At 41.9% G+C, this 16,677-nt stretch overlaps 1 protein-coding gene across 8 annotated transcripts in view; it reads right to left on the bottom strand.

Annotated features, from left to right (window-relative positions):
* Positions 1-16,677, bottom strand: part of TUB (TUB bipartite transcription factor) — a 157,555-nt gene that overhangs the window by 139,959 nt on the left and 919 nt on the right. The window lies entirely within an intron of this gene.

Here is a 16,677-nt window from a genome sequence, read left to right as displayed (position 1 = left end):
GCATTGCCCTGGAGAATCACAGCCAGGCTGTAACGACACACTCATTTTCCTGTCTGCTTTAAAACAGGAGATTCACTTAGTGCACCAGGAGGCAGCAATAGGACGGTATTTGTTTAAAGAAAAGGACGCTCAAATGCAGGACTGCAGCGGCTGTTAGGAGCAACACCGAGATTTTTCTTAATCTGGAGGCAAGGGACGCTCCAGCTCCGCTCCCAGAAACGCTTTTCAGGAGAGAACGACATCACACCTTGCTCTGCCCATGGCCCCCACCACTAAGAAGCAATCGGGTGACTGTGGTCAGCCTGCTATTTCCAACTGTGCCCAGCGCTGGGTATTTCAAAGAGTTATGTTAAGGGATGCCCTCACGTACTTTGCCAGGCAGCATCTCCTCCCGCACAGGGCCTTTGGCAGCGTTCACCTGGCAGCTCCTTGCACCCTCAACTCCCTAAGGCTTCACTTAGGGCTTCCAGTTCCTGCAACCTGCAGAATTTGGCCATCAGCATGGGGAGTGCTCCTCCTTGTGATCTTACCCACGTCAACACAAGCATCGTAGCAGGGATGTACAAGTTTCAACAGTGCAAAATTTGCATTTAGGAACTAGAGCTTATTTCTGAACTGGAATTCCTTTGGTTCATCCTTTAAAACAAGCCTGCTGGATACTGTAAAAGATCTTTATTAAAAGAAGAAAAGGATTACTCTTTGTTACTGAGTGATCATGAAACATTTCTAGTTGAAAAAACAAGCAAAAAGGTCAGTCACGATTTAGTCTCCCCTGCTAGAGATGCCTGATTGCAACCCTTCGGTTAGACATGCAAAGCTTTCAGCCTACTGCAGCTGCACAATCGCCACAAGGTGATATTATTTCAGAACATGACTAATACCTCAACATAACAGCTCATATTGCTTTGGCCAACTGTCAGTTAATGTGCTAGTGAAACAGCACAGATTTAATTCAGAAGGCAATTCAATCCTCCATGCAACAGCTCACTCAAGAGCTAAACCAAGTGAACAGCTGTGAAGATCCACCCTCGCTTTCTCCAGGCTCATCCACTGCTAAGATCCAAGAAAAATAATGTCTAATTTTTCCTCTGACGGTCCATCACCCAGGGACATAACAGCAATAAAACCAGTAAGAAACAACAAGGCAATGAAGTAGCAGACAAAAGGAATACAAAGGAGAGGACTTGAAAGAAATGTAGGAAAACAAAGTATCTTCCTAGTCCTCATGTCTTTTTAAAGAGGCATTTCCTGCACCAACACTTTTCTAGATTGAAGAATAAGAATATAAAGTTGGCTAAAAACAACTGACCTAATATCCCTAAAGGTCTCCTGAAATACCCAGAGGCTGTCAGAAAAGCATTGTTGGATGGGTGAAGTCACAGGTCACACAGGATGGCAAAGATAACATAGAGCACATTATCAGCTTTCAGTGAGCCTCACAAAATAAACTTCATAGTAAACATCTAGTTCTAGAGACTTTTCATCTTTTGACTTCTGATGAGAAACGTTCCTCTAACACCTGGGTGAGTGAAGGGCATCAAGCATCATTCAAACCTCCAGTATGAAAACAGAAGATGGGAATTCAGACTCACTGAAATGAGCGCCCCCCATGCAGCTTCCCTACTCAGCCATCACCCTCTGCCCCCTTCCCGGCTCCCTTCTCTGCTTACAAAACACAGGATGCTTTTAGGATTCCCTGCACAGGCACACACCAAAACACCAAAGTGCAATTAGTAGCAAATACCCTGAATATTCTATAGATTGGCTTCCAATTTCGGCTTAATGAGGCTTCATTATTTTTATTTACTCTCACATACACTTACAAAGCCTCTTCTGGGATAAATATCTCCCCAAGCTTGGCAGGTTTCTGGGTTTGATTCATCTGGTACCTACAAGTGGTGTTTTTCCTCCCTTCGGGCAGCTGTAGCATCTCTTCCCCCTATTTCATAGCATGAGGCTGCATCACTGTTGGCCTTTTTGGAGACTGAAACCACCTTGGATGTAGAATGTCAATCAGCTGGAAATAAATCTCTTATTTAATCACCTTCTCGGGCAACGAAGTCATCATTGCCCTGCTTTTTCTTTGACACATCTTCATCTTCCTCAGAAAGGGAAAGGGAGGTGAGGAGCGTTTCTGCAGTAACACGCCGGCCGGCTATTGCAGCATCACTATGGGGAGCATTTCCTCTTGCCCCGAGGTGATCTCAGCGTGATCCCAGCACCTGCCTCCACCCCGAGGCCGGGGGGACACCAGCCACTCAGGGCTGCTCTGGAGGCCCCTTGGCACTGTCCTGCAGCCACAGCTTTAGTTGTGGTGGGAAAGGGGCTCCCAAAGGGCAGAGAGGGGAAGAAACAACGGCACTTGTATTACTAATATGTAAAGATCTAGTTAGCACAGTGTTTAAAATATACTGAAAAAAACTTCCAACACTAAATAAACATAGTGGAGAAAGTGCCCCCTGCTCAGGCAGCACAGAGTCTTTTCCGTTCATGCCACCAGTCCAAGACACAGAGAGACTTCAACAAACCAAATCCTCCAAAACATAGGGAATAACACTTCTTGCTTCCTCATCAATGTTCTGTGTCTTAATATATTAAGAGATTATTTTTCTTTTTAAATCTATAGATCAGAGTTGGAATTCATGGCTTAACAGCCAAAAGAGTGACTTAACAACAGAAATTTGTAATAGGACTTCAATTAGCATTTCTGTTCTTCACCTGTTATTACTAAAGGCAATAATACACCTAGTACTGCTATGGCTCCTGTACGGAGAGGAGCTATAGGATTTAGTATAGATCCAACTTACAAACAAAATTATGTGGTTTTTGAAAATCTTTCTGAACTACTTTGTGGAAATCCAGTAGGTGCAAAATAATTTGATTTATATCCTACAAAAGTCAAATAGAAAGCTACAACTTTCTATATTTATAATATTCATTACAATCCATATATTTCAGAATAATTGCTCTTTCTGGGCTGGTTCAATACCAAGTCCAAGATTTAGTCATTCTTTAATTCACAGAAGGCATCAGGAATACAGTTAGCGGTGGCCTTAGGTATGCACAAGATGATTTCACAAATCAGGGCCTTTGTTATTTATAAGCCCATCTTGGTTGGGCTGGGGTGGGGAGCACTAAGCTGAAGTTAAAAGTCAGCCCAGAAGGCTGTAACTGAAACAAAACCGAACTCAAATTTAACCAATGCAGTACAGCTACAGTGAGATGTTTCTCTTGCATCTTTGCTCTTCTCTCATGCTGTTTCTAGCAGACCAGGACAGCAAAGCTAAGGGGGGGACCACATGCCAGCCGCCTCACAAGGGGAGGACTCGGCCCCAGGCGCACAGCGCTCAGCCACAGCCTGCTCTGAACTAAGGAAGTACACAACATTGGCAAGCTTTCACTCAAAATTTTGCTAGTAAGGACTTCGTTGTACCCCATTAGAACACTAAATTTGACTTCTGCTTTAAGTGCTGCGTAACACTCAGGTGAAGCTGAATTTTAACTTAGCCAAACAAGCATTTAAGAACATTCTCATCACATTGCCGTCAGTAGGATACTAGTAGAGACTTGAACATTTCATTGCTTAGGGATGGGTTTTTCAATTATCTCAAACTAAAGAAAGTTAGAACTTATAGACTGCTGTATCTTATGCACAGAAACATTTAAAGACGGGTTGACGACACATGTGGACAGAATCCATGCAACATTAGAAAACATTTTGCATAATTTCTTCACCATATTAAAAACCCAAATCTTAGATGCTTCACAAAAGGATTGTTAAAGGGCTTCTAGATTGCTGCCTGCTAAACAGATCTGTTACATCACTCCCTCTCTCTTTGCCTATTCTTATCAGTCACCTGCCCCAACTTTCCAATAGCCTGCACAAGAGTGGTAAAGAAAAACTTAGTAAGAAAATCAATTCACCACATTTCCTACCCGGATGTACATTATTTCATTTACCATATGCAGAGTCCAGAATTCTGGAGACATATATGAGATGACATTAAAAAGGTAAATTCATATATTACAGTTATAAAATAAGAGCAATCATCTGGGGTAAAGAAGTGAGAGAACTGCAAACGCACTCAGAGCGTCACACCACTGCTGGAGCATCATACCACTACTGGAGGCACGAGCACTTTTAGGTTGCTCAGTATATTGGAATAATAAATGCTTAAAAATACTAGCAGATGCTATCTGTGACAGAACCTGGACCAACCAAACAGCTGAGAATGTAATATATAAGAGGCAAATTAATATTCTTTGGAATATTGTTCTTGGCAAGATTCATAAGACTCAGAGAAAAGGGACTTAGGCAGGTGCTGCCTGGGTTTGCCGTAGAAAGTGTGCTGGATAGCAGTTGTTCCTGCATATCAGAATCATGCAGACAGTCATACAGTTTAATGGACCCAGGGCACCTGGGAAAACAAAAGGAGGTTCTTGGCAGAAAGATAACTGTCAATGCAAAAAAAAAAAAAAATCAAGCTGTGTCAAAGATAAATGCACAGCTTCCAGTGAAGAGCAGCGTTATTGCGGCAGGAACACCACTCAGAGCATCACTGCGCACCCATGGATGAGGGCTGTTCCCAAAGCAGGACTCTCTCTGGCCTCAGCAGAAATGCTTCATGCAGGACAAGCAGAGAAGACACAACAGAGCATCCATACTCGTTAATTAAAGAGGAGAACTTACCCAAACAACTGCCTACGCAACTTGCCTCCCACACCTACGTTAACCTTACGTTTCAATCTTAATTCAGCATCTCCCTGGCACGTTAGCCAAGCAACAACACAATCAGCAGCAGAACAGAACTGTCTTGCTGCAATGGATTAAAAAAAGCAAATGCTTCTGTTTTTGCAGACGTTTTACCCTAATTAAATTTTAAAACATCCTGTTAGTCCATATAGAATTTTCAGTGAACGCATCCAATGTAAATAACATATGGTAAAGACACTATAGTGAACAAAACAGAGTTTGGTCACCACATTTAAGCTTCGGTTCCACACACAGGCACAAAAACATTCATTCTGGATACTTGCAGTCCCATCCTGCCTAGGAGGATAGCTGTTAGACAAATTTTGACTTCACAAACATCTTGTACCCCATTTTCCTTTCATCTCTGGTCACTTCAGGCCATTGCTCTTAGCCAGGCAGGTTTCCGCACTTAATGATTTAGATTTAATGTGGGTCCCCATAAAGCCAGCTCCCCTCTTTCGGGGCATTAAGTGCACAGCAACAGCCACAGCCACAGCCTTCCCATAGTAGGAGGCCTTATCATCTCAATTTCTGATTCTTTGAGCATTTCACCATGCAGGTTTGGAGACACCCATTTCATTAACTCTTCAGGTAAAAAAAATTCCAGTAGAGAGAGAGTCTTTAACTATCCCTGGGCAAGGCCTAGCTCACAGAGTTTCACAAGAGGAGGTAACGCACTAGTTCTGCCAAGACTTGTATCTTCCCACAGTCCCAAGGGGCTCAGCCCAGGACTTTACACTTATATTTATCTTCAGCTCTAGCCACAGACTTCCTCAAAACCTTTCAAGTTCCTACAGATCCTTCTCATTCAGTCTAGAAAGCTCTTTCTCTGTAGTCCAAAGGCAGAGCTTCCTCAACATGGGAATGGCTGACCACAGTAAGGCCAAAGTTTCACCTTGCCTCATAGGTGGCCAGTAGCCAATGCCTACGGAAGACAGTAAAAGCCTCAGCCAAATACCACTGCACACCCTCCTCACCTCCTGAATAGAAGGCAGTATATCTATATTTAATGATAACATACTTAAGATGACATCTTTAATAATCCCCTGTAGTCTGACTGAAGCTCAATTTTAAGAGAGTGCAAAAATCCTGAACAGAAATAACCGCTTAGCCCCAAATCCCTTGAAAAGGGCATTCCACCTGCACCAGAAGCTAGTAAGAGGAATGCATCTTAACAAAAGGTACAATTCAGATACCAACAAAAATAATATAGTATCACATGGCTCCTCATTATTTTTCATATGAGAAAGTAAAGAGCATCTGTTATATGATACGAATCCTTTCAAAAACAAATGGACAACAAGAACCTAAATCCCAGTGGTTATGATCCTAGTTTCAGATACCACAAAATTTCCCTGTGCCAAGGACTCTCACAAAACTGCTTAGAAACCTTGGCTATTATTGATAGTGCTTAGATCTTCAGACTATAAATATATAAACACATGGATAACTCATTATTCCACAAACACGAATAATTGAAAAGTAATTGTCTACTTTTGCCCCCCTTAAAAGACACCCTTCCAAATGCTCTGCTGCTAAGGAGCTCTCAAACTCTTAATTTTATTTTAGTGAATATTTTTTTGGGGACATGGTACATGCTTACTTTAACATGCTTTTACACCTAATATTTTTGCCACAAGCTGCTGAGAACCCAGTGTAGCAGACTGAGCATGAAGAAAGCAATGGTCAACGCAAAGCTGAGATAAGTTTGCAGTATCGCCCTTAACTCTTCATCTTTAGAGACTATACTGCTCACATAACATCTTTAAGAAATAAAAAAATTTACTGTTTTAATAGCATGCCTTTTAAAAACTAGTTTACACTTTAAAGTTTCTGTAACTGACAAAAAAGGAGGGACAAAAATGTATTTGTCTTGATATTAGAATTATAGCTAAAGAAGCAGAAATGTATTTAATTGCAGATCTGAAAGTTTATATATACACACACCCCCACTTTTTCCCCATCATCCAAAATATGGATATTTTGAATGTTTTATTGAATAAAAACCTTCAGAAAAACAAACTTGCGTATGATCTCATTATAAGCTTTTTCTCATTAAAGTAACAATTTACATATTGGCTTTTTTTCAAAACACTATCCATTTTTATCCACTCTCCCCTTTTCACTCCACTCAAATTCTTCCACTGATCCAATTTGTTAACTGCCAACATTGGCTCACACTCAACATTCACTGCAGGTCCTGCACTGGGCTCCTTCTTTTGGAAATCCCGAGATTAGACTGGTTTACACACTACACATTTATGCCCTACTCCTTCACATCTTCCATCTTCTCCAGATGATGCATTACATTCCTCTCCTAAGTGAAATATTTTCATGAAGGGTTTTTCTCTAGCCATCCTATTTGGCCTTCAAAAGCCTAAAAGGTGTCCTTTTCTTAAACCTCCTATTTTCTGCCAGTTTCCTTTCTTATATGCTTAACCTCCCGCATTAAATATAAACTACTGTTGCCCCCACTGGCCTGTTCCTTCTCATTTCTGCTTACTGGGCAAGCCATCCACTATTTGTACTTGAGCTCTCCCCTTCACTTCACTTCCAGGCAAACTTTCTGCAATTAAATGATCCAGATAATTATCTGAAATGGTGGTTATTAGCATCTCACAGGATGAGTAACACCAGCTTCTTCCCTGCAAGCACAAGGCATCTGTATCCTCTTCCAAGTCCCCCAGGGTCTATCCCACAGTGACCAGGGTGCTGGCACCTTCACCCACTTGGCCAGCAAGGCCAACTTCCACCATTCATTTATTACACTGTTTTGAAGCATGTGTATCATGCTTCTTCAGCAATAGCTCCCCTGCAAGGAGAAGCTTCCCCATAAATATCTCGAAACAAAAAAGGCCCCACCACTCCCCTTGCTGCCATCCTTATAGCCTGCCTTGCCAATCAGCCCAGCCTGCCCACAGACAGCCCCACAGGGACACTCCCCAAGAGGGCAGGAGGCAGTGTGCTGGAGCCACCGGTTGCGATCTCGGCCGCAGGTTTCCCACCCAACCCACCCTCCTCCAGCTGCCTGCAGTCACCTCTGCTCCTGCTGGCAGCAGGATCGAATCAGAAGCTACTTATGCCTCGGGCTCTGTTACAGGTCTGCACAGCACCCTGTCATGCTGGTGTTTAGTCTCGACTGCAGCCCCTTGCAGCTACTTTCAAAGCAAAGAGGAGTCTAGTAGCTGTAGCAGCACCACTCAGTGGCAAGGCTACTCGCTCGGGTAGGTGCTAGTCCACGGTGGGCTACCTTTCCTTTAGAGAGCTAGTGTTTGCCATCTACCACTTTGATTTACTGGTGACAGCACAGCCAGGCTCTGCCAGAGGCTACCTGCGCTGTCGGCAGTGGGCGAGGTGAGCAGGCCACCAGCCCCCAAACCCAGCGCGTCAGAACAGTGCCCTGCTCCTGGCACCATTCCCATGGTCCAGCACATCAACGCCATCACCAAGCTACTGCTTGTTCCAGGTGGTGACAGCATTTATGTCACGCTCCACTTCAATAGCTACCTGCCGCAGAAAAATTTACAAAAGCAGATCTATGTTGTATGGGAATAGCTTTAACGACATAAGTTCTTCACTCCCCTTTATTGATATCTGGAAGTAGTAATAACATTGGTACTGAGACAAAACCAGAAGTGCTCAGAGCTAAATTTCAGTGAGAAGTAAAACAAGTCTAAGGCATGGGCAGATGAGAAAGCAAGCCACTAATTAAACAAATTCTCTTTTCTAGGTTTGTTAGTGCAGACTTTGAGGATCACAGTCCAATTTTTCTTTTTCTCTCTCTCTTTAAAAAAAAAAAAAAAAGAGAGAGCACAAAATCTTTAGCCACTATTGACATCTTGGTATCATCCCTGCAAGGGGGTCCACTGAAGAATTTAGACAGGGTATCGAGTTTTACGCACCAGTGAGATTTATCAATTGCTATTGCCCAACTTGTGCACTTTATATAAAAGAAGAGAACAAAATGACTCAGAGAACAAAGGTGACATCTTCGAGGAAGAGTTAACTCTCATAGGTGCTCATCTCTTACTGAAAACTCTTAAGGTTATATGCTGTGGGTTCCTTATGTTCATTAGAGCTGCAATGCTATAAGTGAGTAAAGTATGGTTAACAAACTCCTAGGATGATCTTGATTAAGCAGCTTTAAAATTTCTTCTTCAGTGAAACGTGAACAGAAGTTTCCTCTTTCACACCTCTCGCTGTCAGGCTGTTACAAATCACCATTTAGTCTCTGGAGAATTCACACACTCACAAGGATATGCCACCAACCAATGTGAAATACTGATTCTAAACAAGGAAAGGATATGTGTGAATGCATCTACATATAATTCATAGTGTTTTGACTCAAGGAAAACATCTTTTCCAAACTCTAGATTCTCTTTTGTAATTGATATTATGATTTTAAAAAAGGCAAAGAACAGATGTCTAGCAAACTAAATGCACAACATTGATACATAAATCCTCATAAGTTTAACACTTACAGAAACATTTCATTCTGGCTTCAGTTCAGAGCTGGCTGCTCTTACCCCCTTCCTCCATCCCTTAGAACAATTTCTACTTCTTGGTCCCCCCAGCTACTTTGTCCAATGGCTGATGGCTACAACTATATAAAGGTATTTACACCAGGAGAAAAACACATAATGACCCACGATGGCAGAGGATAGGATAAGGAGTGGGTAAGCTAAGAAAATGTGAATCCCCCTCCTTATCTTCTGATCCATTTTGCCCACCTCCCATTTGCACGTCGGGAAAGGGCTCAGCATCTGAAAGGCAAGCAGGTTTGCAGCAGTCACTGCGCTGGTACCTGCTCTACCAGGGTTACTCCCTGGTAGAAGGATAAAGAGGATGAGCAATTTCTTGCTGAATTTAGGTCCTCCAGATCCTCCACAGTGGTAAGAAGAACTATGACACAGGGAAGAGGCAGCCTGACTAGAAAGGAACTGGTGTAGGAGCACTGAATAAGGAGCAGAGGCATAACACATGGGTTACTTGGGGAGCAGGGGAAAAAAAACAACAACAAAAAAAAAAGAGCGACAAAAGAAATAAGCAGCAGTTCCTTGGGACACATACCAAAGGAGGTACTAGGAAATTTCTAAGAAGAGTTTTGTTTTGTCTCAAGAGTGGCCTTAGAAACCGCTGTTAGCGAGAATTCAGAGCATCGTATGCCCTTCCTCTTCTGATAACGGATCAAAGAATGGGGTTTTGAGATGGCACAACTTGTCCCGGGTGTACGCACAGAGAACTTGCTGCAGCAAGGTAAGGAGGGTACGCGTCTCAGGATTTCACAGCTGCTACTTCAAAGAAGAGAGGGGAGTAACAAGAAATTATGATTTCCCAAAGAAAGCCCTTTTGGACAGAAGTTTGAAGGATAAGCCCTATTTACTCATTGATAACAGCACATCCTAGAAAAGACCAAAGTAAAGGAGATTAAAAACCCTCAAAAAAGAGATCTAAGATTGAAACCCTCCAATACCACGACCCAAATACACAGTAACAGCTTTTCAACGCTGAATAAAAAAGGCAAGACAAAAACAGCAGCTTCAAAGGAGAGTCAGGAACACCATTGATATCCAGAATAGACCTAAGAGACAGATCAATAGAAAAAGTTTTCAGCTGTTTACATCAGTTGAAACATCCTGGAAATAAATTTCCCAAAATATTCTTCCAAAGGCTAACGGGGTTGGTGGGGGAGGGGAATTAATCATAATGTGGTAACTTATGAGCCCAGCATGGTTGTTTTAAAGTCCTCCAGAAAAAATGATTGAAAATAAATATGAAAATGAAGCAGGGAGGATAGGAAAGAGAGATTGAGAATACAGTAATGTCAGGAAGGAAAGTGAAGAAAGAGGAAAACAACTGTGACTTAAACCAGGACATGAAAGCGTCGGGGGCAGAAGGGACACGTCCCTGAAACATGGCTGTGTGCAACTCCTCTGAGCTTCCTCCCTGAAGATTCCTTAAATCAAGTCAAAGTGACCGCAGGGCCTTACACAAAACATACATAAGAAATGGCATTTTATATTTCCACGTCAATGCTTAGAAAGGGAGATATATCATTCACTCCAATGATTTTTTTTTCCATCTACCATTACGACAGACATCAGGAAAATAAGCATTTTTCTTACATAGCCTGCAGAGAATCTCTACTGTCACAGACAGCAGGTATTACAAAAAAATCTGAGAAGACCATGGCTTTCCATCAGAAACAAATACTCTGGGAAGGCTTAATTGTAGCAGTCTTAGTAATCAAAGATTATCAGGTGATCAGTTAAAATAGGCCACAGACATTGTTTCAGACACTTAGCCCCAGGAGACTGACAAAGGGTGACTTCATCTGGTGTTCAGAGTCCTAATCCATCAGCATTGAGGAAACATGAGCTTGAGTGTTTTAACTTGAAATAGTTTTAGTTAAAACGTTTGGCTAAAAGCTCCTCTTACGACATAGGTGTGTGTCAAAGGGTGCCAACTGTAAGGCAACTAAGAGTATTAGCACAATTCTGTAGTCTGGCATTAACAGATTATACAAAAAGGTACCATCTGTATATATCTATGTTATTCCCTTACCTCTTAAAGGCCTATTATTGCAATGCCTTAGGTTTATCCTTTTACTGCCTCCATAGCCTCTTTTTCAAAAAGAAGCAAGCATCTTTGTTCACATATCACGTTGTCTTTGTGTATATGGATCCAACTTAACATGCATAGCCTGTAATCAACTTAGCGTGTTTGCCTGGGGGTTACCCACTGCTTCCCCTGCTGCAAAAACTTTCCAGTGGTCCTATAGCGAGTTCTTCTGGACTAGCCTGTCAGTTGGGATCTTCCTCATACAAGCCATGCACAGTCCTTTGTGCAAACATCTGCAAAATCTTCTAGAATTATGCAATCCACCACTGCCTTCAACAGTTTCTCTAAATGCAGTACATAGTTTCACAGCTTGCAGTATTTGCCCCTATATTTGATTTCAAACTAGTCTCCTTTATGCACGGGCTGATCGAATTTTGCATGCTTTTCTACCTCATGTCTTCTCAGAGCTTGGATTCTGCTACGCTCTTGGCATTAGACCTCCCTCAAGCTTTCATAATCACCTTTTCAACCTTCAATGTTCAAGTTCGGATAGCTTTGTTGAAATGGCTCTGTCTTGTCCATCTGCTCTCTAACTGTTGGAAGTACTATGAAAGAATTAGGTGGTCCATCTAACAAGAACGGTCTTCAGTCTTAGATCAGCCACAAACTATTCTGTGTTTTTGCCTTCCAATCATATCGTTTTAAAAACTCATTCTCACATGGCTTCCATTTCTACAAGTACGTAACTGGAAGCACGATGTCAAGTCTCCGTTTCTTGTCTCAATTTCCAGAGAGTTTCAGCACAAGGTGGGCTTCTAAATACTCCATTCATCCACTCTTAGTGCAAGTAGCCTAGGGGAAGTCAACTTCATTCAGCATTCAAGGCCTGCCTGATCAGCACTGGGTACCAGGAACAATTGTGATAGGTCAGATCACAGCCTCTTAAATTTACAATTCCCTACATAAAGATCATGAACTTCTATAGAAGTATATTGAACCTAACTAAGACTAATCACAGGTTAACCCAAAGAATATTTCACAAAAGCCATTACGCCTGCATAGATGAAATCTGAAATGAGCGAACTGAGGTCACCGATCAGAGCACTTTTTCCCCAGGAGCACGATCTGTAAAGGCTGCTTCCTTGAGAGCCAGGTACTGAGCAGCGCCAGTGACAAAACAGGACCCTCTGTCAGCAGGGTGCCTCCAGACTGGTCAGCAAGGACGAGCAGGCTGCAATGCTTGCAAAGGCCCAGCTGCAAGAACATGCACAGCATTGAAAACTGAGGACAAGAAAAAGAGTAAGCTTAGCTCTGTGCCTGAGAACAAATATTTCTTTACATCAGAAGGCCACATGCATGTTTAGCTGATAGCACACAGCTCAGGAGGAACATTAATTTAATAGAGATGAAATAGTAACCCTACCAGAAAGTAATCTCTCACCGAGCGCAAAGAATGAAAGAAGAGAATTATTTCACTCTAGGAATTAGCCAAATTACTTCAGAAATCCCAAGTATTTCTAGAATACTGGAAGTATCCCCAGTTTTTCTTTAAATCACTGTCTATCCTCTGCTTTAGAAAGTCAACAGAGTGATAAACAAATTATCACAACTCCGAAATGGGAGGAAGGCAAAGATATGTCTAAAATAAAGTTGGCCTTTCAGGAAGGCCAATTATGAGACATGGAAATGCCACACTTGCTCATTAAGAACATTTTCATAGTGCAGCCACTTCTTTTTCATAGACACACAAACCTGCTTTAGTAGGGAGAAAAAAAAAAAAAAGCTTTCCTTTGCCACAAAGAGCAGCTGAGGTGAACTTTGTTGAATGGTCTCTTCTAATCGCATGGGGTTTCCCTCACCTAGGGTTTGATATTCAGTGTTTTGACTTTTTCTGCATTCCATAAGCTGCCTACAGAATGAGCAGTGTTTTTCCCTATAGAGAAATCTTACACAGCAATGGCTAAGAAGTCAAAGAAAAGAATTCAATGACAGGGTCAAATTCTGAGAAACATAACAAACGTTAAACCCCCACTAGAAAAACGTCTGCATTCTGTAACAAACAAGTGTTTTAGTCAGCAAGGCACGTGCTTGAACATTTGGAAGTAAGGAATACAGTAACTTCCTCCTTTTCCTATGGCTTTCCACCACCATGCAATTTACAGAGCCTGGACTCCGTAACCGTATTGCCCTCCATCCCACCCCTTCACCCTATTTAATCAACTATGAACGTTTTCTAAAATGATAGATGCTACAGTATTTATGGGAGCCAGAACCTGCTCCTTCAGCCCCATCTATCTAACTATAATGCTGATTCATAGAGGCTAACTCCAAGATAGAAAAAAATTCAATGCGTGTCTGGAGAAGAACACAGCAGTAATCAGCTTTAACACAGTATTTGGCCTGTCCAGAGTACTGCAAAACACTTCAATATAGACAGATATATGGCCTAAGCCCCTTGCGCCACTAGGAAAGAGAGGAGGAAATGGGCAAAAAGCAAAGTGACTCATCCAGATCACCCAGTAACTAGGACTAAATATTTACTCAAAGAAAATGAGTTATGCTCTCCCATCTAGCTACTGTCAGTCCTGCTGCAAGGGGCAAACTTCTCCCCTCTCCAAGGCTTTAACTTGGAGCCAATATCTCCTTTCCCCCTTTATCTCCGAGACCCTTTTCCCTCCTTCCTAAAGGGGCTCCCCCACCTGCAAACCTGTAGGGTGACCCAGGGCCTGTTCAACAGAGTTTCAGAGTTGACAGGTACAGGAGGAACATTTCTATAATTAAAATAGATGTTAGCAAAAACCCGCAAATTTAAATGTGCGTTATTCCTTCAGTTCTGCCTTTCGAGGTCTTTTCCCTCTCCAACTCTTAAGTCACTCACCTTCAAAATTAAAAGACCTCCTACCCAAAACCATAACATTCAAGTGAAAAAAAGTCAGTGCAAATAGTACAAATGAAAGGCACCAAAGCAATATTTGGCATCTAGAGGTCATCGTGAAGATAAGCTAATCCTCTCAGGACCTTCAGCCGGCGCAGGTATCGCTCCATCTCTGGAAATGCTGTGACACATGCTACACTTTATTTACAATAGGATCCCTCTTACAGAACAGCAAAGCATTGGCAACTCATCGCGTTACCTTTGGCACGAGCTTGTGTTTGAGGAGCCCTGGCCCCAAACATGCTGCAACAGAGAAAGGACCCTGCTTGCGCTTGCACCATTTTGTGATTCCTGGTGACAGCATTGCCACTGCAGCTGTCCCCTCACTCCTGACAAACATCAGGGAGTTCTGCTTTATTTGGAGAAAGAATAATACAAGCATCATCACTTGATTTCACAGTACTTCATAAATGCGGTTAAGTACCATTAATGCTGTTTTATGAGCAGTTTCATTTCATGCACAACATTGTAAGTTCTGCTTGAGGAAGAAGCCAATTATGTTATTTAACTTGACTAGCAAAGCTCCCACATCCCACTGTACTAATATGCAATGTTCATGAAGTCTTACAATGATTTCCTGTTTTTGTCAAAGGCCCAACAGCCACATAAGTAATTACATGAGAATCTCAGTCTTCACGGGGGTTTAAGTCAGTCTCCAGGTCTGAACCACACACTGCTTACCACCAGATGAAAGCACCAGGGGATGAGTTCATGTCCTCAAGCTTCTGAGAGCACCTTAAGTGCTCAAAGAAAGGCAAGCATGTCCCCTTTTTTTCCAGTCTCAATAGAAAGTTGAGTTTTAAACACACACAGTGAGTAGCATTCACCCCTTCCCTCACTTGTTTTACTTGAGAAATCCTGTTTATGAAAGTGGGGGAAGCGTGTTTGAAATACTGAGCAGACCGTACCTTTGGCTGGTGCATTCCACACTTCGCAGAACAGCCAGGAAACTGCAAAGATCTACACTGAGAATTTCCTTACATGTCACCTGTCAAGCCTGAAATTAGTATACTTGTAACATCAAGAAAAACAAAAACATCTGTAAGAAAGGACATTCTCCACACGTGTACTATTGCCGTTAAATCATAAACGGCATTCACTTATTACTGAAGTGAATTCCTGCCAACGTAAAGTTCCCCCAAACCTTTCTTCTGTCATTGCTCAGCAAGATCAAGATTGAGGCAGCTGAACACGTTCTAAATACAAGCAAAAAGGGGTTAGATAAAAAGGGTTTCTTCTTTCTCATATAATAGGACTGGGCATAAGATGGATGTGGGAGGACGATTTCATTGTACAAGAACAACTCGGCACCATTTCAGAAAGGGAAGACTTAGTAAAAGCAACAATTCATTCCTTAGCCTTCTAGCACTAGCAATTGAAAGAAAGTTAAATTACAGAGGCCTTGGTTCATGTAGCTTGTATTTGTTATGAAGAATTTCATAGTCTGGAAATTGGGCACTGAAATACTGCATTTCTCCCCTCAGGTAAAAACCCCAAATAGGGCAGAGAAGCAAGTGCAGCATCTCTACTAGTGCAATGCTAAGAAAGAGTAATTAGAGATTTCTTTTGTCACAGTAATGAAGACTGAGAACCAGAGAAATAGATCTTAAGCAGTAAACAAGGTTAAATCAAAAGGTTATAGCACTAGGATAAAGCATCCAGGATGAGTTTTCATGACATTTCTGTTTTGTTTACTGCAGGTTAAGCTTCTGCATTGTAACAGCTGCAAACGTGGATTATATGGAATAGAATTGAACACAACAGGGTATTAATACTGCTGTTACTTAGGACATGGCATCATTGATGAACAGCATCCTCTGTGTGGGAGAATATATGCATAAAAAACATGGCTTGTTGTATAACTCATCTTTTCATATACATGCATGTATACCTGTTTTTAAAAGACACAGTCCCCACGACCACCACAGTATGCATTTGTACCTCTTTTCTGCTGAGGCATATGAACGTACAGAAAGCAAGTGCAACTCTCCAGATACACGTATAAACCACATAATCCTACACACCCAGGCAATGTGGGCGACACTGAATACGTGTTTAAGCACTGAAAAACACTTCCAAAGGTTATTTCTTCAGATGATTTAGTGGCTTGCAGTAGTGATTCAGTTAGATGCTAATAATGCTGTAATGCCGTTCCAGGTGTAACATTTACATAGACAAAAAGAAGAGTGTGAAGTTTGTACCTTTTAACTAGGCTTCAAGAACCTGTCAATCACAACCGTGAATCACAAAAGCACAACTAATGGTACAATAATTTTCCATTATACATTCCAAGAAAGAGTAAAAAAAATGCATATATAGTTGCATCTTAATATAAATATAGGATGGATATTTCAGCTGTCTCAATAAGAGACCTACTTCGGCCCTTTTAGCTCTGAGGCGCACAGACAGCGTACAGCATTCTTCTTAG

Source organism: Struthio camelus, chromosome 5, assembly GCF_040807025.1.
Source record: "Struthio camelus isolate bStrCam1 chromosome 5, bStrCam1.hap1, whole genome shotgun sequence".
Taxonomy (NCBI): domain Eukaryota; kingdom Metazoa; phylum Chordata; class Aves; order Struthioniformes; family Struthionidae; genus Struthio; species Struthio camelus.
Note: the sequence above shows the minus strand (reverse complement) of the source record. Positions and strands in the feature narration are given on the sequence as shown.